This window comes from Lepidochelys kempii, unplaced genomic scaffold (assembly GCF_965140265.1).
Source record: "Lepidochelys kempii isolate rLepKem1 unplaced genomic scaffold, rLepKem1.hap2 scaffold_78, whole genome shotgun sequence".
NCBI classification, from domain to species: Eukaryota; Metazoa; Chordata; order Testudines; family Cheloniidae; genus Lepidochelys; species Lepidochelys kempii.
The window spans coordinates 422947-447867 of record NW_027333645.1 but is presented as its reverse complement, the minus strand read 5'-3'; the positions used below and the strand labels follow the sequence as shown (position 1 = coordinate 447867).

Sequence of the window (24921 nt, the reverse complement as noted above, 5' to 3'; positions counted from 1 at the left end):
CACGCGGACACACACAATGTCTCTCACATGCCGACATACGACGTCTCTCACACACGACACCGACACACACACATGACACACAACGTCTCATGCACACACAACACCGACACACACCACACATGACGACTGACACACACACAACACACGGCCTCTCACACACACACACACCCAACACATGACATCTCACACATGACGTCTCACACAAACACACGACGTCTCTCACAGACACCCACACACGCCCACACACACACAACATACGCCCACACCCACACACACACACTTGCCGACACACGACATCTCACACGCCCACGACACGACATACGACACGTCACACACACACAAGACGGCAGAGGACACGACACCGAAATCACACGCGACACCGACACGTCACACGACACACAAGACGGCAGAGGACACGACACCGAAATCACACCCCGGAGACGACCCCCCGCGGGGGCGAGAGCGGAGCGGGGACGGTCGGGGGAACTCGGTCTCTGGGCGGCGCGTGGGGCCGGTGTGGGCGGGAGGGAAGAGGGCGGCAGGGCCGAGGGCGAGATTCCCAGCCCCCGTCGAGCGCTGTGGAGCGAGGGCTCCGGCTCGGCTCTCGCAGCGGCTCTGGCGAGGAATGGTGCCGGAGCTCTCGCCGGAGGGGAACGCGGCAGGAGGGGCCTGAGCCGCTTGGGCCTCTTTCCAAGGAGGCGGAACCAGGCCTCCGCTCTCTGCCCGCTGCAGACCCGGCTGCCAGGTCGGCGCTGCCAGTTCCTCGTCCGCACTCGCCGTCTTCTCGTGTGTTCGCCAACTCGCTCTCTCCCCTCTGCTCTCCTGGTGCCGTCTCCCTTGGTAGGACACGGGTAGGTGTGCATTCCCACAGGTGAGGTCTCAGGAGCCATGGAGAAGTCGGAGCGGAGGAAAATCATGCAGGGCAGTAGAAAGGCTGCAGAAAGTACCTGAAGAGACAAAGGGAATGAGAAGGGGGGAGTCCAGACTAAGACAGGAGTCTAGTCTGTAAAGAGAAACAACGGGAAGTCTAAGCTACAGAAACTCTTCAAGTTGCCAAAAGACATTTAGGATGGGAAATGACTTCTTGAATCCAGTCTCTTTTAGATCTTAGGCTTAGTATGTGTGTGTATTTGTATTTGCTTAGCAATCTGCCTTCTTCTGTTTGCTATCCCTTATAATCACTGAAAATCTGCCTTTTCTAGTGAAACTATTTGTTGTTTATTATTATTATTAAACTCAGTTTGTGCAACGGGTGCTCCGGGAGGAAATGATTTGTGTGTTACTCCAAGGGGCCGCCCGGTGTCACTCTTGCTCCATGAGGGAAATGATTTGTGCTATACCTGGTTTAGCCACCCACTGTCACTGTTGGGCCAGGAGGGAAATGATTTGTGCAATACCTGAATTGGCCACACAGTGTCCCCATTGCTCCGTGAGGAAATGCTTTCTGCATTACTCCAAGTGGCCACCCAGTGTCACTGTTGGTCCAGGAGGGAAATGGTTTGTGCATGACCTGAATTGGCCACACACATCACTGTTGCTCTGGGGGGGGATTGTTTGTGTGTTACTCCTGAGTGGCCACGTTGTCTCACTGTTTCTCCATGAGGGGAATGCTTTGTGCCTTACCCTGTGTGGCCACCCAAGACAACACACACAACAAACACAAAACATCACACACACAAAACACGACAGACGACACTCACACACACACACACAACGTGACACCGACACACACAGAGAGAACACGTCACACATACAGAAACACATCTCTCACACACACACAACACAGGACACCGACACACACAAACAACATGACACACAAATAAAATGACACACAAAACAGCACACAACACGACACACAAAAATCACACACAATACACGACACCGACACATACACACACACACACACGAGACGAGGCACAAAACGGCAGACATGACACAGAAATCACACATGACACAGACACCCACACACAATACGACACACAACACCTCACATGACACACAAAACGGCACACGTGACACACACACACAACACGATGCACAAAACATAGCTCACAAAATATCACACACCCACACACATGACACACACACAGAACAACATGACACACGACACACAAAACGGCACACAACACGAGACACAAAAATCTCACACAACACATGACACCGACACACACAACATGCACACAAAACGGCACACAACACAGCACACACCGTCACACGCACACAACACAGCATACAACATGGCACACACACACTCAACATGGACCACAACACGCACACATAAACACATCTCACACACACAAAACGACACACAAGTCACACACACAACACGTCACACGACACATGCAACACGACACACACAACACGGCACACGGCAGAAGGTTTCATCGAGGAGGAGGATGTCCCGGGGTCCCCGGGCGATGCTCTGGGACTGCTCCCCAGGAAGCCAGGCAGGACTCTGGGGAAGTCTCCTCTCGGGGAGCAGCCTGTCTGCAGGACACACAGCTCCCCCGGCTCCACCTTCCTGGCTCTGACCTCGGAGCCTTCCGCCTCCTCTGCCCCTCCCTGCGCTTCCCACAGCCAGTCCGCCCAGGCGGGGTCCTGGGGGGGGCAGAGGGTCCTGCCCCCCAACTCCGCAGTCAGACGGGACTCTCAGCCAGCCAGGAAAACAGAGGTTTATTAGACCACAGGGACATGGTCTAACACAGAGCTTGTAGGTGCAGAGAACCGGACCCCTCAGCCGGGTCCATTTTGGTGGGGGGCAGTGAGCCAGACAACCCCGTCTGCCCTTCGCTCCATGTCTCCAGCCAGCCCCCAACTGAAACTCCCCCCAGCCCCTCCTCCTCTGGGCTTTGTCCCTGTCCCCGGCCAGGAGGGCACCCGATTCCTTTGTTCTCCAACCCTTTAGCTCTCACCTCGCAGGGGGGAAGGGCCCAGGGCATCAGGTGCCAGGAAAGAGGGTGTCGGCCATTCTCTGTGTCCAGACCCCTGCACACACCTGCCCTCCAGAGCTCTGCAACGATCATACACCCTTACCCCACCCCCTAGATCCTTAAGAACTGCATACGGGAAACTGAGGCACCCCCACACGATTCAGAGGAAACATGAAGTCCCGCTTCATCACAGATGACTCCAGGAGGTGAGTTGCTTGCTATCCTACCATGTTTTTCTGTCTCTCTCCTCTAGTATGTTGGCCAACACACACATTCTGTCTCTGTCTCTCTCCTCTCCTGGTGCCAACGATGACCAGACCCCAGGTGCCTGGGCCCCAGTGCCCCGCCTGTGCTCCATCTCTTCCTGTATCTGCCTCACCCCTTCTCCCAGCCCACACTGCCCACCGCTGCCTGGATGATTTCCCCCTCTCCTCCACTGCACCCCCCTCTGTGGGGTCCCTGCCACTCACCGTCTGCCTCCTCTCCTCCACCCCCTCCCCCGCTTCCCCACGGGTCACTCTGGGGGCCGGTTTTCTTCACCATCTTTGTGCATGATCTGGAGGATGGGATGGATTGCACCCTCAGCAAGTTCGCAGATGACACTAAGCTGCGGGGAGAGGGAGATACGCTGGAGGGTCGGGATAGGGTTCAGAGTGACCCAGACCAATTAGAGGATTGGGCCAAAAGAAATCTGATGAGGTTCAGCAAGGACAAGTGCTGAGCCCTGCACTGAGGAGAGAAGAGTCCCATGCAGTGCCCCAAGTGTGCCATGTCCCTGCCCCGAACCGACCCTCCCGGAGCATCCTCAATTCCATGAAACAGCTGTTCTGGGGTGGGCAGGAAGTGCTGGGAAGGAGCGTGGGGAGTTGCTCAGTGGGGGTGTGTCTCTCTGGGTGGGGTCTGTGTGTGTTTATGCACAAGCTGATTGTGATGTCACGGAGGCCAACAGCAAAGAGTGTTGGGGGTCAGCATTCTTGCCCTGCCCTCAGTCTGCCAACTGGCTTGGTTGACAACGGCTGGTGACCCAAGGAGCTGCTGAGAGACGCGGACCATCCCTCTGTCAGCAACTTCTTGAATCAGCTATTTCCACAGGTGTTTGAGGAACAAAAGGATGAGTTTTTACAGAAGGTAATTCCCAGATTCTTTCCCTGCTCATTAGATCGCACACGACAGGTCGGTGCCTCCTTCTCCTGGGGACGGGTGGGGGCGGGTGTGGCAACAGGCAGGTCTCAGCGTTCCCTTTTGATTTGAAAGTGGCCATCTCTCAGGTCTCCTCCTGCTTCAGCCGGTCAGGTTCTTTGGAGGCAGATTTAGATGATTTTATCTTTCAGCAGACTAGTCGGGGGGAATTTCCAGGGATAGAACCAAAAGGGAAGATAACAAAACTCGTGTAGAATTTAGATTGAGATCTCCATCAATAGTCTTTCCCTTGGAGTTGCCCCTAATGCACTCCTTGCCTTCAAGTTGGGAATAGAAACCCTTTGTCTCCTGTCATGACTGCCAAAGAAATGTGTGTTGAGAGAATATCGATCTCAGAATTTACATGATTGAAATGCACATAAATGAGCTCAAATAATGCAGAAGAAATTAATCTTAAGATATTGAAAGTGATACAGCTCCACTCCCATCCCCTGGCTGTCATCTTGGCAGTTCTCTCAGAAAGAATCTCATGGCGATAGATCTCAAAACTCTCTACAAATTCCACTCTACCCCCTTGGGCTAGAGAAAAGAGATGTGTCGATCCCCCCCGCCCCACAATTCCTTTCCAGGAAAGGGGTTTCAATCAACTGTCGCCTACATTTGTCATGGGTCTCTGTAGCCAGACAGCCAGCCCCCCCCCCCCCTCAGACCAGCATTGCTGGAAACACAGGAGGAAGCAGGAACAGGGCACTTAACATATATTCCAGCACAGCCTTTGAAGCTGTGAAAGCACAGGTGTGCTGCTACAATGTGCCTCTGGGAACAGATACAATGATTAAGCTCACAGCAGGCAGAGGCCCTGTGACAGAATTCGGAGACATCAGAGCATTGACAGGCAAAGCTAAGATGCGTTCCCTTCAGGGAAACAAGGGGGCACCATCTAAAGGACATAAAAACAAGCGAGAGCCAACCCAGGAGGAAAAGGAGCTTAGAGCCAAGTTGTGGAGACAATGTCTGGCTTTAGGTTATCCCAGAGATGTGATAAATGGACTGCCCACAGAGCGGCTAAAATTATTCACCACCTTTAAAAGAGCTGACTGGGAGACAACTCATGCTACTCCCAGTGCACCTCTGCAGCTCTCTCCTCTTTCCCCACCTGCAGACACCCGATATACTCCATTGCTGCGGCAACTGCAAGAGTTACCAGAGCAGGGAAACTAGCTTGCGGGGGTCAATCTCCTCTCCTAATAAACCAGCTTAAATCCAAAGAGGAGAAAACAACAGCAAAAGACCCCCGGATACATGTAACTGTAAATGACAAACACATTATTCCTTTCTTAATGGACACAGGGGCTCAAAGGTCCATGATTAAGCGAGAAAGTTTTCAGGGCTCGCCACCTACTGGCGGAAAGCAGGTACTTGTTACAGGGGTAAATGGCAGTACCATAACTTACCCATTAGTTAAGATAAAACTGGATATCTCATTGCAACCCCACCATCAGCCCCGAAAATATGAGGTGATTTTGGGCAATGCCAACATACTGGGCATGGACGTTTTAAGAGGAAAGAAGGGAAGGATTAATGGGGAAAGATGGGCTTTTGGAGTCAGTTCTGTTCCTCATGCCACCCACCTGGAAGAGGAAAGCCCTCCCCACTATTCTGTAAACTTACTTAGCAGCACGCCTGCTCTCCCGCCCTCAACAGTAACAAACATAAAGCAGTATAATGTCCCAGCTGAGGCCATAAGCCCTGTTACTGACCTGATCAAAGATTTGGAACAGCGAGGAATTTTAATTCGTACCCACTCTCGTTTAATTCTCCTGTGTGGCCCATCAAGAAACCAAATGGCAAATGGAGACTCACTATAGACTATAGGAAGCTAAACAGTAACACTGGACCATTAACTGCAGCAGTCCCTAGCATAACAGATATTGTAAACACCATACAAACCTGGGATAAACCCTGGCTAGCAGTATTAGATGTAAAGGACATGTTCTTCATGGTCCCTTTGCAACCAGCTGACCAGGAAAGATTTGCTTTTACTTGGAAAGGTGTACAATACACTTTTACCCGAATGCCACAAGGGTTTAAACACTCACCCACTATTTGCCATGGGGCACTGGCAAAGGTCCTAGATGACCTTATACTGCCACCCAATGTACAAACTGTGCAATACATTGATGACATCTTAATAGGTGGGAAAACCTCAGAAGAGGTACAGAAGGCTATGAATCAAATCAAAGGAGCACTAGAAGCCCTTAATTTAGAGTTACCAGCTGAGAAATGCCAAGGTCCCTCCCAAGAGATAAAATTCTTAGGTACTGTATGGATGGGAGGTAGGAGGTCTGTGCCTAATGACACTGTGCAAGAGCTAAATCAGGCACCCTCCCCTGAAAGTAAAGATCAATTGAGACAGATTTTGGGAACCCTGGGGTTTTGGAGAAAACATGTACCTGGCTTTGCCATTATAGCCAGACCATTGTACAATTTGTTAAAGAAAAGTGCTGCCTGGGAATGGGCTCCTGCCCATGAGGAAGCCCTCAGGCAACTGATAGGGGAGATACACACCTATCAGGCTCTGGGTCCCATACATCCTGAAGCCCCACTCCATTTGTACCTAACTGTGGGAGCCACTGGAATGTCTTATGCTCTCTGGCAAGAAAGTGACACTGCTCCCAGACGACCAATTCAGTTTGGTTCCAAGTCATGGCAAGGGTCACAGGCTAACTACATGCCTTATGAGAAGGTCCTTCTGGCAGCTTACACAGCCTTGAGAGAAACTGAGGAATTAACTCAGGATAAGGACATCACAATTCACACTCCTCTTCCAATCATTAAACCTATATTGGAAGGGAAAGAGTTACCACCTGGTGTAGCACAAAAGATGACTATCCAAAGATGGGCACTTTACATACACCACAGGGTAGGGAGTGCAGACACTGCACAAAACCCCACTATGATTCAGGAATCCCTATGGAAAGTAGGAATGCCTGATGAATACCGCCTACCTCCACAGCAGTCTCCCATTAAGGATGCTGCCCCATTTGATCCTTCTAAGCCTGAGGGAGTATGGTTCACTGATGGCAGTGCCAGGCTGGTCAAAGGCAAATGGAAGGGAAAAGCTGCAGCAGTGCCTGCAGACCCCTCTGCAGCACCCCTAACTGCTGAAATTGATGGGTCAGCACAACTTGCAGAATTGGCTGCAATTAAACTGGCCTGTGAAGCAGGAGCCACCGCTGTATATACGGACTCCTATGCGGTATGGGCAGGTGCCACTCAGTGGATCACTAACTGGAAAAATAACCACTGGGAAATAGGAGGTAAACCAGTCTGGGGACTGGAATACTGGAAGTGGTTATATCAGCATGGCCTGCAAGAACCCCTGTCTATAGGACATATCTCAGCTCATCAGAGGAATAATACCCCAGCTGCACAGTTAAACGATTTAGCCGATGCAGCTGCCCAGCTCTTTACCACACAAGTAGAATGGGAACGCTTATATTCATGGTTACATGATAATTTAGGACACACGGGAAGTGATGAGTTAGTGCGGCAAGCACATATCAGGGGGTGGCCTATCACCCACAGACAGGCTAGAGACCTGGTGCAAGCCTGCACTATTTGTGCTGAGACTAGAAAACATATAGCAGAAGGACAAAGGTTTGCCAGGCTAAGAGATGGAAAAACACTATGGGCAACCTGGCAGGTCGACTATGTCGGACCAGTGCCCACTACAAGGCAGAGGTGGAAATACATCTTGACTGGGGTAGAAATTGTTTCAGGGATTGGTTTTGCATATCCAACCCGATTGGCAACAGGGTTGTCCACAGTTATGGGACTAAACCGCTTAACAGCAATTGTCCCAATGCCTCAAGAAATCCAATCAGATAATGGTTCGCATTTTAAGAATAAACTTGTAAGGGAATGGACCCTTAACCATGGAGTCCAATGGACCTTCCACCTTCCATATCGACCTCAATCTAATGGCATGGTCGAGCGCTGGAATGGGTTGCTAAAGAATCACTTGAAGCCTACTGATGGCACATGGGGAGACAGACTGGACGAAGTGGTGCAGAGATTAAACAACAGACAGACTCCTACAGGAAGTCCAATCAGCAGGGGATTCTTCCCTACAGGGAAAGCTATCTGCCCTGCCAGAACACCACTGCACAGTTCCAAGTATGCCCCCGGAGATACTGTTGTGATTAAACACGCAGCCCTGGGAAACTTTACCTGCGTTTTGCACGCCTATAAAGAGAAAGGTGTATGGAGTGCCTTAAATGCTGATAAAAGGCTAATAACCATTACAGAGGCTTGGATCGCATCCAAGACCGGCTGACCATGTGATTTATTGCAGGAATGGTCCCATGGTTCTGAGCAACCTGCCAGCTAACCTGTCAGCAAAATGGACCATGCAGCAGACCTGTTTGATCACTAGAGACTACTATGGACTGTTGATATATTTGCCATTACTTATAATAGCAGGTGTAATTTTTGCTTTTGGTTTTAAAATACGTTTTTTAGCTAGAACACGACCCACCAGAGATATGTTCCTGCAAGCCCTCATGATCCTTCTGTTGGCTCCAGTCACCTTGGCAATACCAGAACATCCTCTTCGGGGAGCAATCCAAACCATCGCCTCAGCTGCTGGTGCTACAAATTGCTGGATGTGCACCTTGCTAGATTCAACCAATGGACTGGGAATTGAATTTGTACCAGTACATGCAGTGGCTGAGAATGGACAAACCTCATGGATGCAATGGTTAGCTCAACACTTGGGATTCTCCCTCTCCCCGTTTTTACATTCGGTTGTGAATACTGTTTTAACCATTTTAATTATTGTAATTGTTTTTTTGTGTAACTTTATGTATTATGAAGCGTTTGATTCAAACTGCTCTTTCCTCCACGCAAATCAGATACCTAGAGCTAAAAAGGGATCCTACCCAATTCCGCGAACCCTCATCCTCTAATTTGGTTGTTGGGTATTTCTAGATTTCCCCAAGGAGGGCAAGAGGTGCTGGCATCACCGCCACCTTGCAATCTGGGATGTAGTGTGGTGCATCAGGGGGTGGAATGTAGCCAGACAGCCAGCCCCCCGCCTCTCAGACCAGCATTGCTGGAAACACAGGAGGAAGCCGGAACAGGGCACTTAACATATATTCCAGCACAGCCTTTGAAGCTGTGAAAGCACAGGTGTGCTGCTACAATGTGCCTCTGGGAACAGATAGGACGATTAAGCTCACAGCAGGCAGAGGCCCTGTGACAGACATGGCTCTTAGCCCCTACTAAATAGCGTGATGCACACACACCAACATCCTAGGTGGGAAAATATTTACCCTGATAAAAGAAGTGTCCAGTAGTCGAAACTTATTGTTTCTCTCCCTTGCAAGTGTAAACTACTCTTGCGAAAGCTGGCGTCACCCCGACAGACCAGCCCCAATTTGGCATAAGAAAGGAGAAAGAGAATAAAGGAGTACAGAGGTATAAGTAGGGGACCTACAGCACCATGAATCTTGAGTGCTTTTCACTATCTATCTGCTGGTCAGATAAGTGACAGCCTCCCAAGGCTTCTGCAGCTAAGAGGGTCCCTACGCCTTGTCCCTTATTCGTCTTTCCGCGGAATTGAGTGACCGATCCTGGCTTTGCACCGCTGGAATCGAGAGATGCAAGGAAGGTAAGAAGCACCCACACCTGATCTCCTATCTTTAGTGTACATATATTTTGAAATAGAGCTCTATACTTTGTTTTCTTTCTTTGGGATTGTGGCTTCAGTTTTGTAACTTGTTTGTGTGTGTAACATCTCTACATTTAAATAAGTAGGCACTAGCAATTTTGTAACCACATGATTAGAATCTAGCTTAATAAATTTTGGTAACCATTTGTGCATAAGCCTGACTTGTTTTCTCTGGTTTACTGTAAAGCAGCCAACACAATTAAAGAACCTCAGCCGTTTTGGCTCTAAAGCCTGGCCATTAGGTGAGAGTACTAAGAGCCTAGCGTTGAGTTGTGCCGCCTCCACGGGGCAAACTCTTGGGGCACCTGTCAGTCAATCCTGGCTGCCCGCTGCGAAGGAGCTCTGAGCTCTAGCAGTTAAAGTCACGGGTGTGGAGAGGCTCTTAGTGCTGCCATTGGGGCACCTGTCAGTCAGTATTGACTGCCCGCTGCAAAGGAGCTCTGAGCTCTAGCAGTTAAAGTGACGGGTGGTTAGGACCTTGGGGCATCCGTCAGCCTAGCCCGGGCTGCCCGCCGCGAAGGGACAGTGCGTCCTAGCGGTTAAAGTCACGGATGGTATAAACGGGCATAGCTGGCACCTCACCAAACATCCTTGGCCGTCGGCTAACACAGCCCCAATGAGCCACTTGGTGTGAGAGCTCGGACCTGCCCCTGTCCCAGAGGGAGGGGGTCATCTGCGAGGGGACTGCACCACTGACCTATCAGCTCTTAACACCCAAACTTTCAGTCACTCTATCATCAGTGCCTGTGCGTGTAATTTAAACAGCAAAACCAGCATCACTGGGCTAGACCAAAGGTCCACCTATCTCTGTATCTTGTCTTCTGAAAGCAGCCAGTACCAGGTGCCCCAAAAGCCACTCAACAAGGCACCACTGGGAGTTGAACCCAGGATCTCCTGTTTACAAGACAGGTGCTTTAGCCAGCTAAGCCATGGTGCCCGTCTCTGGCTAACGTATGGTGTCTGCCCACACCTGACTCCCTGCCAACGCCCCCCACGGCCGGACAAGCGTTGCTTATGTTGGATTCTGTAAAGCAGAGAAGCAGGTGAAGTTTTGCTCCCAAGGTGTGTGTGTGATTCTTTGGACAAGTCTGCGCTACAAAATTAAGTCAGTGTAACGACATTACTTTGCGGGGTAAAAAATTTAACCCCCCTGAGCAATGCCATTATGCCAACCTAATCCCAGTGTAGATAGCACTGGATTAACAGGGGGACTTCTTCCCACCCACTCTGCCTCCTTGGCTGAGGCCTGCTGGTCCACCTTTCGCTCGCTCCTCTCCTCCCCCAAGGCCTCACTGCCGGCTGCTCGTGCCTCTCCGCTCCCTACCCCACGGTCTGCCTGCCACCCACACTTCTCTGCCCCCTCTCCTGAGACAGACTCTGCCCGCCACCCACACTTCTCTGAGCCCTCCCATGAGACCTGCCCAGCCTGCCACACACTCCTGTCTGTCCCCTCCCCTCACCTGCCCTGAGAACCGCTCACACCTCTCTGCCCCTCCCACGAGGCACCTGCCCGGAGGAAGTTGTGGCTCTTCAGTTTCAGTGCCTGAGCATCCTTGGCCCCAGTGGGAGCCAGGCTACGTCTCTATACGACAGAGTTATGCTGCTTTAGTTAAAGCGTTTTAATTAAGCTGCTGTTGCATGTCCACACTAGGCTGCTTGTGTCACCGGAGCGCATCCAGGCTAGCAGCTCTTGGATCGCCACAGAGAGCAGTGCATTGTGGGACGCGATCCCACTGTGCAACTGGCCGCAGGGTGCTTTGGGAAGGGTTTGCAATGCCTCGTGGGCAGCCACACGAGGCAGGTTTCTCTATCCCATTGTTCCATGGGCATCCGACTCGATTGCCAGCTGCTTTTCAGCTGCCATGGGCGTGGTGGGCAAAGAGTGTGTGTGTGTGTTGGGGACAGTGTGTGTGTTGTGGAAGAGTGAGTGTGTTGGCACGCTGTCCCTAAGTTCAGACAGCTGCTGGAAGCAACCAGTCCTGAGTCAGGGGGAGAGGGGACACCCCAGTCCTGAGTCAGGGGGAGAGGGGACACCCCAGTCCTGAGTCAGGGGGAGCGCGACAGCCCCGACATCAGCCCCCACTTCCCGCACTGGCTCAGCACAGCCCAGCAGTCTCTGTCACATACACACACTCACACACACTGCTGCCTGCCTGGCTGTGTGTCAGGGTTCAGGACGAGGCGGGTTTAGAGGGCCATGGGCCCAGCACTTTTTAGCAGCCCTAAGAACGGACGACGGACGGGGGAACAAGGTGGAGCCTTGGGGGAAGAGGCGTTCTGTGGGTGTGGCCTCAGAGGGAGGGAGGGGGTGGCATCAGGGAGAAGGGGCGGAGTGAGTGAGGGCTGGGGGGAAAGGGGTGTCATGGGGATGTCACAGTTCGGACGCCGGTGGCCCCCCCACTGTAAGGAAGATTCCCCCACCCCTGCTCTGGGTCTCAGGTGTGGTGAATTTGTCAGGTCTGAGACAGGAGTTGCTTGTGAATGACAGTGACCCCTTTGCCAATTGGCACCAATAAGCTTTTGTCACACATTGCGACGGGGCAAGGCAAGACGGCTATAGTAAAGTAGTGAGGAACAGGTATTTTAGCCCCAGGCTAAACAAATCCTTGGTACCATAGTAACCAAACGGCAGTTGTTTCAGGTTAATCAAGACACCTGGGGCCAATTAAGATCCTTCTAGAAAGCAGTGGAGATAGCTAGGTTGATTGGAACACGTGAAGCCCATCAAGGCCTGGCTGGAACTAGTGAAAAGCCTCCCAGTTCGTCAGTGAGGCGCATGTGTCAGGATCTGTAGGAGGAAGCCGTGCTGTTGGAGGAACCAAGCAGTGCAAATCCACATCAGGTGCAAGGAAGGAGGCCCTGAGGTAACAGCAAAGGAGATACTGAGTGGGGGCTGCTGTGGGGAAGCGGCCCAGGGAATTGTACACGTCCTATTTCCCAAAAGTCAGCTACCATAGCTGCTACTATTAGGGTCCCTGGGCTGGAGCCCAGAGTAGAGGGTAGGCCCGGGCTCCCCCCTCCCCTCCCCTCTCCTTCTTGATTAATCATGGATACTGGGAAACAGAGATTGTGCGAGGGAGGGTTGCTTCTCCTCACCTCCCTTGCTGGCTTATGATGGCTCAGTAAGCTGTGGCCCTTGCCTCTAGAGAGAGAGAAGGGCTATGTGGAGGGTCACAGTGAGCCTCTGAGGCTAGCAAAATCCACCAGGAAACGTGGGACCCATAGAGACAAGGACAGATCTTTGTCACAACATGCACTGAGCTATACCCTCACACCCTGATATAATAGAAAGGCCAGCACAAAAAACAGAGAAAGGAACAATAAGATACTAAAATAACAACGGTTGGAACTCTCCATTTCTCTCAGTCTTTGGGTGGATGGGTACGAAGAGCTGTAGCTACAGTTGAGGAACCAGGCGATCGGACAGCTAGCCCAGCCCTCCATACTAGTACCTCCCTCACATATAGGGAAATGGGTCAAAATTGGAATTCATGTCATGACTCACTTCCCATAGGGAATCAGTCTGTCTCAGGCTCTGTCTATACTTCAAACACTGGAAGTGTAAGAACTTGAAAAACTTCTACAAATTGTCTCTTTGAATAATTTTGCTTTCACTAGAAATAGACTTTGAAACTAAGCAAAATAAGTTCTATTTGAAACACAAAAATTTAAAATCTATACTGGGCCAATATTCACTTATACATTCTCACACACATTCTTCCACCCCAACCATTAGAGTGAGGTTTTCTACTAGAACTCCTTACACTACAGGGGGTAAATTAAAGCAAATTAACTTTTCAAGATCAGCTGTCACTAAACAAGACACTTTGTTTTACAAAGTGATTCAGATTATCACACAATTAGTCTCCTACTCTTTAACCAATAAATTCATTTTCATTGGAAACAATAACATATTCAAAGAGCTCAAATTCTTGTCATATGAGTTCATTTTCTTTTAATCCCCGTTGCCAACAACTGAACCTTGGCTCTAGTTCTGGTTTGTCCCAACGTAGGTCCCAACCAATTCTCTGAGTTCACATATCGCTGGTTCTTCTGCCATGTGTGTTGGTGGAAGGGGTCTCCTATGTGGGAATGTTTGCATCACGAGGAAAAAAAAAATCTCTCTTTTCACACTTTTTAATCTTTCAAAGTAGGAGGAGGTAGAGGAGAAGGGATGTAAATGCATAAAACACAAGAGAAAACGGTCCTACACTAAAGGCATTTATCGGTATAACTATATTGCTCAGGGGTGTGAAAAATCCAGAGTTGAGCAATGTAGTTACACGGCCCTAACGCCCTGTGTAGATAGCGCTACGTCAGCAGGACATATAGCTTGAGGGGGCTGGACTAATGAAGTCCGACGGGAGAGATCTCTCCCATTGGCTTAGAGCATCTGTAATAGCATGCTACACCAGTGCAGCTACACGGGGGCAGCTGTGCCAACATCAGCTTTATTGTGAAGCCGGAGCATCAGACACAAAACCAGAGAATCAGGACTCAACATGCGAGTATCTGCAAGTCTGAAATTGGAACCGGACACGTTCGTTGCCTCATTGGTTGCCATCATTTCCACAGCCTGAAAGTCCTTGTTTCTGTGAAAATAGAATGAATTATATTGAAATTATAATTCATTAAAGAAATGCTACTTGAAGGGTTTGTTGAAATATAGTTGTCAAGAAGAGAAACATTAAGGAGTGTGAGACAATGGGTCCTCAAACTAATTAACTTAGAGCTCCTACTGAGCTGGGAGATTGGTAAACATTAGTATGCAAGTAAGATATGTATGTATATTTGTCAGTTTCTGCTTCCTTTTGTCTCTTATGTTAAATTGGCTTATCTGTATAAATAAGTTAGCTTGAGCCTTTGCAGGGGGCTCACATATCTGTGTGCACTGGCAAAGTGGTTTGCTAATAAACAGAATGGTCTGACAAATTATGTGAGTCCTGAAGCTGACTTTGACATTACCCGATCAGGCACCAAGTTTGGAATCCACGAGGAGGGAATGTCCTATGAAGCACTCTCTCTCTTTGGATCCAAATGGTGAAGGATGATTGTTCTCAATCTAACCCTGACATGCTTTGGATCTGTAATCAGTGAGTTGTACAAACAAACAATTTTCCTTGGGGCTTTGGTCACCATAGCTTCTTTTACTGGGATGGAAACCAAGAACGGAGCGTGTACTCATTCAACCCCAGTTCTTTCCAAATCCTTGGCCTTGCTTAGGGTAAATGTACACTTCAGAATCCTTTACAAAAGCACTCAAAATCTCAGCAGTGTTAGTGAGGAATGGCTTCCTGAAACATGCCCAGCTTTTCTTTAATTTGGTGGCACAATTCCAGGCAAGGGACTGGATACAGGCCTGTTAGTTATCAGAGCTGGAGTTTCTATTCAAAACTAGCTATTTTTCTGCAGCTATTAGATTTCCAACACTGATTTCATTTCATACACTTTTTTTTAGCACCTACAAAGGATAAATTCAATAAAAAACCCACTTCTATTTCCTCAACATCTGCATCATGAAGGGGACCATTCCCCATGCCATAGAATTAGTTAGGTTATTTAAAAACTTTTTAGTAACCTAGCATCCCCCATAATGGGGGACAAAACAGCCCCCTTGCCAGAAGTGGCTCTACCAATTGATGGAACCTGGGATTTAAACTCCAAATGATCACACGGTGCTTGGGATCCATCTGAATTCCCCTTCCAGGTTTTTGACACTTTCATCTCCAGGCATAGCGACTCTGATATAGGATTAAAGAAGTCAAAGCATCGTCTCCAAGCACAGACAGCTGAGAACGCTTCATCACGTGACACTTTGAGAAGTGGAGGGATAGAATGTGATGAAGATCCCTCCTGTCTGAGCCATGCAGAGTTAACAGGTCTGGAGTGATGGGGAAGGAGGGAATCTCTGAGTCACCCCATCTCCTTCCAGTGTCACAGAGGCTGAAATGACACTTCTTTTCCTGCCCCTGCTCCTCTTCCTTTAAATATAATTGGGAAAGTTCCCAATATAACTGCTCTTCAGCACAACCCAGAGCAACGTGAGAACAACTGGCAATGATATAATCTGAACCATTGGTGATTCCGAACAATAATTTTGCAATAGGAGGAATGGTATAGATGTGATGCTCCCTGGTTCCTGATAGGAAGGGCACACTCAAATTATTCCTGAGACAATGGAGTAGATAGGAAGGACAAATGGGTCCACCTCAAAACAGGGTGAACTGCAAAAGGCAAAAATGGGCCACTCATTTGGACACGCTGAGGGATAACGGTGCTGCAAACAGTTCAAACAACTTTAAAAGTTACTATGTGGGAATCAGGAAAAGTATTAAAGAAAAAAAAGTACGGATAGCCCTAGAGGTTTTTATGGTGTTGATCTCCTGTGCAGATTCTTGGATGGCTAACATGGGCTGACTGCCAAGAGAAGGTTTTCCCACACTCACGGCATTCATAGGGCCTCTCCCCTGTGTGGTTCTCTGATGGGTAACAAGGTTTGAGCTGCGATTGAAGGTTCTCACACTCACGGCATTCATAGGGCCTCTCTCCTGCGTGGATTCTCTGATGCTTTATAAGGGCTGACTGGTCATATACGTTTTTCCCACACTCAGTGCATGCATTTTTTGTCTTTCCCCTGAGGATTTCCTGCTGTGTTGTGCTTTCCTTGAGCTCCTTCTGAGTTCCCCGACAGGAAATTAATTTACCCACTTTATCCCTTGGCCGATTTTCCTGCTCTCTCTCTGGTCTGTGCTGAATCTCACAGGATTTTCCCTGCTCATGACTCCTGGACACGTTCCTTTCCGATCTTTGTGATAATGCTCTGTGTTTATCCACTTGCCCAGCATCTTCCTACTGAGAATTCTGCTCCTCTTTCTCACATGCCATCGCATCACCTGCTGCGGTAGAGACAGAAACCTCAAACAGGGATGGAAAGGGGAAGGCCAACGAAAAAAAGTGCTGGAGAGAGGTCAAATAAAAACAGGAACTGAACTCCTCCAAACACTTCCCCTAACTGGGAGAGAGGAGGGGATCAATTCAGCCTTCACATCCCATCAAATTCATGGGGGGAAGGGAGGAAGCTACTGCCTGATGTCTGCTCGGATCTACAGGAAGCCATGAGCTATAGTTACCCTGAGGTTATGACCCCTGCTAGGGACAATAATGAACTGAGTGACCTCCCAAGGGCTTCGTAGGGCATCCCAGATGTTTCCTTCAGGCACTTACAGATTCTGAGTTGGTTTCATGTTTCCTCACCTTTGCAGGGAGCTCTCAGGGTCTGTCATACTGGGAAAATGATAGCATTTTCACTGACACCTTACACGGCATATCTAGCATGATTCATTGCAATTTCATCATATTGGTATTTTATTATTAATTATTATTATTGAAGTGTCTCACAATTCCCTACAGTGTCACGCCTAGTAAACAAGTGAATTCCCAGGACCAGCTCCCTGGGTCCCTGAAGATGCTGAGCACTCTGCTTATGAGGGATTGAAATACCCACATATCTGCTGGGGACACACACAGACAGGCACAGTCTGTACCCTGTGACGAAGTTCCTGCTCTACCTTGGTGGGTCTTGCGCTTATTGGCGGATTTGCTCGCCTTGGAGCTTCCCGGCAGCCCTCAGCTTGGCCGTTTTTCTGAACCCAGAGTCCAGGCCAACGACTCCTGTGTCTGACCAGGAGTTGGGAGGATTTGGGGGGAACCCGGGCCCACCCTCTGCTCCGGGCTCCAGCCCAGGGCCCTGTGGAATGCACCTGTCTAGAGTGCCTCCTGGAACAGCTCTGCGACAGCGACAACTCCCTGGGCTACTTCCCCATGGCCTCCTCCCAACCCCTTCTTTATCCTCACCATGGGACCTTCCTCCTGGTGTCTGATAATGCTTGTACTCCTCAGTCCTCCAACAGTCCGTGTTCTCACTCTCAGCTCCTCGCGCCCCTTGCTCCCAGCTCCTCACACGCACCTCACTAACTGAGGTGAGCTCCTTTTTAAAACCCAGGTGCCCTGATTACCTGCCTCAATTGATTCAAGTAGCTTCTTGATTGGTTGCAGGTGTTCGGATCAGCCTGTCTTACTGGTCTCCAGAAGGTTCCTGATTGTTCTGTTACTTTACCCAAGGAAAAGGGACCTACTTAGCCATCTGGCCTGACCCTGTCACAACCCCTATGTTCACTCTTCTAGAAAACTATGATCAATTATTTACATAGTATGGCTTCTTTGAGGTATCATTTGAAAATGCATAATCTACAGAATATTATCCTCCTGTTAAAATATGTGTAGCAACACTATGTAAAATTATGAGATTTTACTGTATCCTATTAGTGAAAAAGTTACAATTCTGTGGAACACCCTCAGACCAGTTCCTCAGAGACAGCAAGTCAAGCAGCTGGTCAAATTGCCATTCTCCAGGAGGGGGAAGGTGTGAAGAAGACATTTACATTCCTTCACAGGGACCACTTGAAGCTCATAGCTACAACAGACAGCCGGTCACCAGGACTCAGCTGAGAACTGAAGTTGTTTGTCGTACAAAGGACTGAATTATAAAAAGAGGGGAGGAAAATGCTTGAGACTCTCTCTCTCCCCCTTTTCCTCTGCTCATGACAGCTCCTGAAGAAACTGAACTTGGCAGCAGGGGCGAATTAGGGGGACTTCTGGCTGAAAGGACAGCCAGCCTGCCTCAGGATATAGTGAGAGAAACATTTGCTTTGTACCCGTTTTAGCTTGTTAACTTAGATGTTAGTTTGGGTTTTATCTTGCATTTCTTTTGTAAACAATTCTGGCTTTTATACCTCATTACCTGTAGTCAATTAATATGGTTTTTTTGCCGGTAGTTAGCCATCTCATTTTATTGTTTCATCTAACCAGTGTGTTGGGATTAAAGTGTGTTGGAAAATCCTTTTGGGATAACAAGGCTGGCACGTGTCATTTTCCACTGATGAAATGACAGACTTCATATGACCTTGAGTTGTTCAGTAGTGTGCTGGACAGTGAAAGATGCACAAAAGTCCGGGACCAGAGAATTTTCTGGGGTTCTCCTGTGGTGCACTGTAATTCGTGAGTCGCTGACTAACAGCGCTCAATACTGTGTAGCTGGCAGCGAGTTACATGCTGGAGACTGGGTGTTAACTGCCCAGGAGTGGCTGTTCTCACAGTAAAGCAGTGTAAAAGCCACCCCAGCTTGGGCAACTGAGGGGAAACAGCTGTTCAACCAGTCAAGATTGCACTGTGGTTAATGTCACAGACACTCAATTTCAAAGCATCTTCTAAAACACAGAGAAAGTAAATCCATGTCCAGGAAGTTGAAGACTCCAGACAGAGGACAAGTCTCCCTGGAACTGCTTCTTGCAGAGAGAGAGAGAGGTCCAGACACAATGAGAGAGTCCTGGGGAAGCTGGGAACACTAAGAATGGGCTGGTGGGGTTCAGTGGAGAAAGGGAACAGGAAGGGCAGGGATATCACTGAATGCAGGATCTCAGCAGTCCTAGATGTCAGGATAGCACCTAGTGCAGCCCATTGGAAAACATAATCCCAACTATACATATAAAATGATGGGGTCTACATTAGCTGTTTCCACTCAAGAGAGGGATCTTGGAGTCATTGTTGATAGTTCTCTGAAAACATCCACTCAGGGTGCAGAGGCAGTCAAAAAGCAAACAGGGTGTTGGGAATCATTAAGAAAGGGACAGATAATAAGACAGTACATAACTTGCCTCTATATAAACCCATGGTACGCCCACATCTTGAATATTGTGTGCGGATGTGGTCGGCCCATATCAAGAAAGATACATTACAATTAGAAAAGGTTCAGAAAAGGGCAAAAAAACCCGGACTAGGAGTATGAAACAGCTTCTGTATGAGGAGAGATATGTAAGACTGGGACTTTTCAGCTTGGAAAAGAGACAAGAGGGCATATGAGAGAGGTCTATAAAAGCATGTCTGCTGTGGAGAAAGTAAAGAAGGAAGTGTCATTTACTCCTTCTCAGAACACAAGGACTAGGAATCACCCAATCAAATTAATAGGCAGCAGGTTTATAAGAAACAAAAGGAAGTATTTCTTCACACAACGCACAGTCAACCTGGGGAACTCCTTGCCAGAGGACGTTGTGAAGGCCAAGATTATAATAGGGTTACAAAAAACAAAAAACATCATGAGAAATCTATCGAGGACAGGTCCGTGAATGGTTATTAGCCAGGATGGGCAGGGATGGTGTCCCTAACTTCTGTTTGTCATAAGCTGTGAATGGGTGACAGGAGATGAATCACTTCATGATTCCCTGTTCTCTTCATTCCCTCTGGGACACCCAGCGCTGGTCACTGTCGGAAGACAGGACACTGGGCTAGATGGACCTTTGGTCTGTCCCAGTGTGGCCATTCTGAAATACCAGGGAACCTAGTGAGTCCAGTGCAATGGGAGGGAGTAGGAAAATCCCTGGCTGTGGAGAACACTGGGAAATTAGAAACTATCATTCAGAAGCAACAGACTCTAAATAGTCTAGAAAAGCAGAATGTGAAAAATAAGAATCGGGGTCATGTGACTTCAGGAATGAGGGACTCAAAAAACCAAGTGTGCAGAGAAGGTAGATTGTGGTTAGTGCACATGGGGATGGGGGGAGCAACTCTCCAGGTCTCAAGGATTTTCACCAGCAACCGAGGCCATTGTCCCATGCACGGGGCAATCCGGAGCAGTGAGGAGTTGTGTCATCTGTAATCCCTCTGACACTGACCCCACGGCAGCCACACCCCAGCAGGAGGGACATGGAGTCAGGAACTGGGTTTTCCTCTGTCTGATCCTCGTCTTGTCCACAGGAAAGTGATTCTCCCCACAGTGCAGTAATACATCTGTCTGGGCAGATGAGAGAGCTGGAAATCTCTTTCAAAACTCTTTTATCCCACGGACCCTGTCAGTCTCTATCTCCTTTTCCCTGTGCCCTCTCCATGCCTGTCTGCTCGGAAACTCTCATTCCTGGGTTGTTTGCTCCCCCATGGCTGGATTTGCTCCTGCAAATGGCAGGAGAAATGGGGTGGGGGGCTGTTTGTGTAGAGTCATTTTATAGTCCTTCACTGCCTGCCTGGGATTTCCCCATTGCCTGCCTAGGACCCCCACCTGCCCTCCAACAGGATCTGCCAGCCCATTTGCCTGGGACCCCCTCCTCCTCCCAGCAGGACCCCCTGACGCTTTACAGGAGGACCCCTCACTCTGCGCCAGGGACCGCCCCACCACAGCTCTGTGCACTGGGCATGGCAATGGTCCCAGGAGCCAGCTGGGCAATCCCAGACAGAGCCCCTGGCACAGCACCAGGCAGCATCTAATCCCCTGCCCCACCTGCCCAAGAGACCCCCACCCCCACTGGTCTGCAGCCAACAGACCCCCAGCCATACCCACCTCCAGGACCCATAGCCTTAGGGCTGGGCACATCAGAGCTATCCCCCAAAACCCCAAACCCTCCAGAACCCACCAACCTGACTAGGGTCCCCCCTGCCCAGCCACCCAGAGGCCTCCCCCTACCACAATGCCCCTTCAGCTCCCGCTGCAATCTCCCCGCACAGACATGCACCCCCCAGCAACAGTGTTCCCTCACAGTGTCTGGTAAGTGGATAGAAAGTTATCACCACCCCCTGCTGGCCAGTCACACAGGCAGAGGGAGCCCGGGGGGACGCCTCTTTAACAGGAGAAGGGAAGCCATGGAGGGCTAAAATAAGTAAGAAATTTCCATACTCTGTCACGAGCAAATAATGGCCACCGTGGATCCACCCCAGAGTTGGCTACAGCTTTGCACTGCGGGAAGCCCCCCCTCATGGAGACCTTTTCTCATGGGGTTTGGGATACTTCTGAACCACGCTGCACTCAGAGGGACCTCCTCATCCCGTGCCAGCTGGAGAAAAGAAAAGGGTCCAGCCAACTCTCCTGTTACCAACTGGGAACCACCCATCCCCCAAACAGGGGGAGGCCCCTGGCTTTGATGGGTATTGAATCTATGGCTAGTCTCTTTTATCAGTAAACATTTTTAACAGAGAGAAAGGAGGGAACAAATGATTCTCAAAGGCGAGGGAAAGATGATCATTGTTGCAGGGGGGTTAATTTCCCAACCAGGATGGAGAAGCTCTCAGGGCGACAGGTCCCCCCCAAAGAAGGACAAGTTGCTAGGATTTAGAGACATGGGGAACAGCCCCTAACCCAAGAGGATTTTTAATTGACATTTGATGATGACATCGTAAGAGGGAAAACTGAGATTTGAGATCAGTGTTCAGAAATGAAAGAGAAAGGTTGGAAATCTGAGGGATTTTGGATCCATTTATGCAAATTATAGAGAGGAAAGTGGAAAATGAGAGGGATTTTAGAGCAGTTGTTGATAGGAGGTTGTCACGGAGTCCCTGGGCGATGCTCTGGAAGTGCTCCCCATGAAGCTGGGCAGGACTCTGGGGAAGTCTCCTTTCTGTGAGCAGCCTGTCTGCAGGACACACAGCTCACCCAGCTTCCACCTTCCTGGGTCTGACCTCGGACCATTCAGCATCCTCTGCCCCTCCGTCCGCTTCTCACAGCGTGTCCACTCAGGCGGGGCTCCTGGGGAAGCCAGAGGGTCCTGCCCCCCAACTCCGCAGTCAGACGGGACTCTCAGCCAGCCAGTAAAACAGAGGTTTATTAGATGACAGGAACATGGTCTAAAACAGAGCTTGCAGGTGCAGAGAACAGGACCCCACAGCTTGGGCCATTTTGGGGGCAGTGAGCCAGACAACCACGCCTGCACTTCACTCCAACTCCCTCCAGCCCCTCCTCCTCTGGGCTTTGTTCCTTTCCCGGGCCAGGAGGTCACCGGATTCCTTTGTTCTCCAACCCTTCAGCTCTCACCTTGCAGGGGGGAAGGGCCCAGGCCATCAGTGGCCAGGAAACAGGGTGTCGGCCATTCTCTGTGTCCAGACTCCTGCACACACATGCCCTCTAGGGCTCTGCAATGGTCATACACCCTTATCGCACCACCTAGATACTTAAAAACTTCATAGGGGAAACTGAGGCACCCCCACACTATTCAGAGGAAACATTAAGAACAGTCCCACTTTGTCACATCTCTCCCCCCTTCGAGATCGAACTGAGAGGGGTCACTTTAGCCGGTGACCTGGGGAAGTTTGAAGCCACCAACGTTCCCATGGGTGCCCCAGCATCTCTCCCATTCCTCGGTAGGAGTTACACCAGGCCCTTCCAGTTTCACGCCCTCCCTTAGGTCGGTGGTGATCGATAGCACTCGCAGGCCACATGTGGGAAGGTTTCTGTGGCCCATGCCCTTTGGCCACCCCAAACCCCAGGGGGTCAAACTGGGAATGGGTCTTCTCCCCAACAAGCTGGCCAAACACAGCCACTTGGTTATGGGACTGTTTAACTTTCTTAACAGCTTTCACTTCATCTGAGACCTTCTCAAAGCTATCCACACTGGGTCTTTCAACAGGACAGTCAGTGGATCCATTCACAACAGAAAATTTCTGGCTGTTAGGAACTGAAACTTTCTTGATTAAATCACTTTCACACCCGTCAGTGGCAGTAAACTGCTTGCAAAGACTCCATGAGGATTCCTTTTCCTAGGGCTTTTCTATGCAACAATTCACCCCTCCCAGAAATTCTGCCCTTACCCTCTTCACCGAGGGCTTCCTCTGGAGGAACACTTTCCTGAGCAACAACAGACTCTTTCTGGGTCTCCCTTACATCCAGAATCACCTCTGGCCCATCCGGCGGATTCCTACACAATCCCCTTTCAGGCAAACTTACAGACTTCCTAGAGAAAAGGTCAGAAGCATTCTCCTTCCCTTTGCCACACACAAGTTCAGGAATCTTTTCCTTCTTGCTACTGGTTTCCACACCCTCAGTAGGTAACACAATCACATCACCTTCCTGCTCTCCTTGTGCCCTGGCTAGGATCTCACCCTGATTAGACAGAGTTGCTGCACCCTTTCCAACAACACACTAGCAACAGGCAAAATACAAGCACCAGAATTGTCTCGTCTCTGGGATTTTACATAGACCCTAACTGGATGCGACCTAGTTACAGGGCCATTCTCCCGAGCAGACACAAACTTAGGACCCTTCCCTTCCTGGGCTTTAGCTGAATCCAGAACCAGCTCTGAGACAACTGCACGCCCCTCAACCATCACAGGCTGAAAGGCCCCTTCTGTCTGCTCCACAGACAAAGAAGAGCCGGACACACTTTCTTCTTTCCCAGACACCCAGCTTGGGACCTCTCTCCCCTTGTCCCAGCACACAAGGCTGGTCACAGACAACTGCTTGGAGATCAGGGTAGCTCCCTCCATTGGCAAGTCAATACCCCTGACAGACACAGGTACGTTTCCTTCACTGTCCCAATTCTCCACCCAGCTAACAGGTAAGGTCCAGGGACACTCCTCTTCCACTCTCCTCGACTTCCCACCCTGCTGACGAGACACAGCCATCAGCTCACAAGGCTGCCTAGGCTCATCCAGACTTTCCTTACCCAGCACCTTGCCACTCCCCACAGATCCCCTGCCCTGCGTGTGTCTCCCCCCACTCAGCTGGGGTCTCAGCTCCCCCCTTGCTCAGCACTGCCCTTGCTGTCCCAGTGGGGGTAGGCAGTGAGCTCGCTGCTTTCCTCACAGCATCAGAGCCAGCGTGAGCCCCCTCTCCGGTGTGCAAGGGGGGCGGGGAGCATCTCTCTGTCCCACCCAACTCCAGGGGTCTGGTTAAAGTCAGGCAGATAGCTTGAGCCTAGCCGCTCCTCCCTGCTGCCAGCCAGGTCATCTGCATTTGCACTGACCATTTCCCTCTCCACCGATTGGTTCCCCGGATTCAAACCCTTGGCAGTTACAGGAGTAAGGCCTGGATCCTGTCCCAAAGAGACACAGTCACCCCATAACAGGGTCTTGCAGCTGGTGTCCTGGAGAACCCTAACGACCAGCCAGCCTCACCCCTCCTGGGTCTGCACAGGGATCTGGGCCATAGGCAGGGCGAGGGGCTTCGTCCCTGGGACCCTCACCCAGCTCACACAGCCCCTCAGCCTCTGAGGCTGCACCACCCAGGGTCTGACACCAGTTCTCTCTGTCCCAGGATCTCGCCACCCCAGGAATGTCTCCCCATTCACCATCACCTTCCGCTCC

General features: G+C 50.0%; 1 protein-coding gene and 1 non-coding gene across 2 annotated transcripts in view; both read right to left on the bottom strand.

Moving 5' to 3' along the window:
- LOC140904802 (uncharacterized) overlaps nt 1-24921 on the bottom strand; it is a 491655-nt gene that overhangs the window by 150602 nt on the left and 316132 nt on the right. The window lies entirely within an intron of this gene.
- On the bottom strand, nt 10668-10741 carry TRNAT-UGU (transfer RNA threonine (anticodon UGU)). The gene has a single exon. It is a non-coding gene; the product is annotated as a tRNA-Thr (tRNA).